This window comes from Arachis hypogaea, chromosome 16 (assembly GCF_003086295.3).
Source record: "Arachis hypogaea cultivar Tifrunner chromosome 16, arahy.Tifrunner.gnm2.J5K5, whole genome shotgun sequence".
Taxonomy (NCBI): domain Eukaryota; kingdom Viridiplantae; phylum Streptophyta; class Magnoliopsida; order Fabales; family Fabaceae; genus Arachis; species Arachis hypogaea.
The window spans coordinates 88,919,052-88,920,440 of record NC_092051.1 but is presented as its reverse complement, the minus strand read 5'-3'; the positions used below and the strand labels follow the sequence as shown (position 1 = coordinate 88,920,440).

Below are 1,389 nucleotides of genomic sequence, written 5' to 3'. Positions count from 1 at the left end.
TGCTAGTTGCTTGGCAAACACCTTGTTTTGGGCTAAAATTGTATCAACATGGTTCAGCTCCATGACTCCCTTAGTGTTGTGTCTCTCTGAAGCATAGTAGTACTCATTCTCAGCCACTGTCTCAATCACTTCAATGGCTTCTTCCACAGTCTTTTTCCTATTCAATGAACCTCCTGATGAATGGTCTACAGCCTTCCTTGATTCATAAGAAAGTCCATCATAGAAAATATGCAATTGCACCCAGTCATGGAACATGTCTGGTGGGCATTTCCTTGTCAAATCCTTGAACCTCTCCCATGCCTCGTAGAGAGTTTCACCATCTTGTTGTCTAAAAGTCTGAACCTCAGATCGAAGCCTATTGACCTTTTGTGGGGGGTAGAAACGTGCCAGAAACTTGCTTTCCACCTCATCCCAGGTTGTTAGGCTCCCCCTTGGGAATGATTCCAGCCACTTAGCTGCCTTGTCCCTAAGTGAAAATGGGAACAAGAGCAGTTTATAGGTATCTTCCTGGACTCCATTGGACTTCACAGTGTCGCAAATTCTCAAGAATTTTGTGAGATGTTGGTTTGGATCTTCATTAGCACTCCCACCAAATGAACAATGATCCTCCACAAGTGATATTAGCTGTGGTTTGAGATCAAAATTGTTGGCCTGAATGGGTGGTTTCTGAATGCTGCTACCACAATTCCCAGAGGTTGGGTTTATGTATGAACCAAGAACCCTCCTCTCGGGAATGGCATTGTTTCCATCAGCTCTCTCATGGTTGTGAACTTCTCTATCCATGTTGAGATCTAGAGCTTCCTCAAAATTGTCCTCAGATTCTCCTTCAGATTCTTCTTCTCCCAGTACTCTCTTCCTTCTTGCTTCCCTTCTAAGTTTATGAAGGGTCCTCTCTGGTTTGGTATAATGAGGAGTTGATGTCTCTCCTCTCCTACCTGTCATACAAAAACACAGCACAGGCAACAAACAAGTGAAATACTCTTTGTTAATGGAAGAGTATGGTTAGAGCAGTTGAGGAATTAATTCAAATAGTTAGTGAGTCAGTGAGTTAGTTGCTTGAATTTAAAGGCATAAAGAAAGAAAGCATGTAACATAGTGCAGAAATTAAAATTCAACAAGTAACTTGAACTGAATTAACAAAGCAAGAAAAATGCTCAATCTAGTTAACTTCCAATTTGAGAATTGTCAATCGAAAAGCAATCCCAGGCAACGGCGCCATAAACTTGATGTGCATAAACTTGATATGCTACGATTTAGGAAATTGCACGATCGGCAAAATTCCTTCCGGCAAGTGCACCGGTTATTGTCAAGTAAAAACTCACAATAGAGTGAGGTCGAATCCCACAAGGATTGGTTGAGTGAGCAATTCGGATTAGAAGTATGTTCTAG

General features: G+C 41.6%; 1 non-coding gene across 1 annotated transcript; it reads left to right on the top strand.

Annotated features, from left to right (window-relative positions):
* Window positions 1-253: 253 nt before the first annotated feature.
* On the top strand, window positions 254-357 carry LOC112759936 (small nucleolar RNA R71). Its single transcript, XR_003180398.1, has one exon. It is a non-coding gene; the product is annotated as a small nucleolar RNA R71 (small nucleolar RNA).
* Window positions 358-1,389: the final 1,032 nt, after the last annotated feature.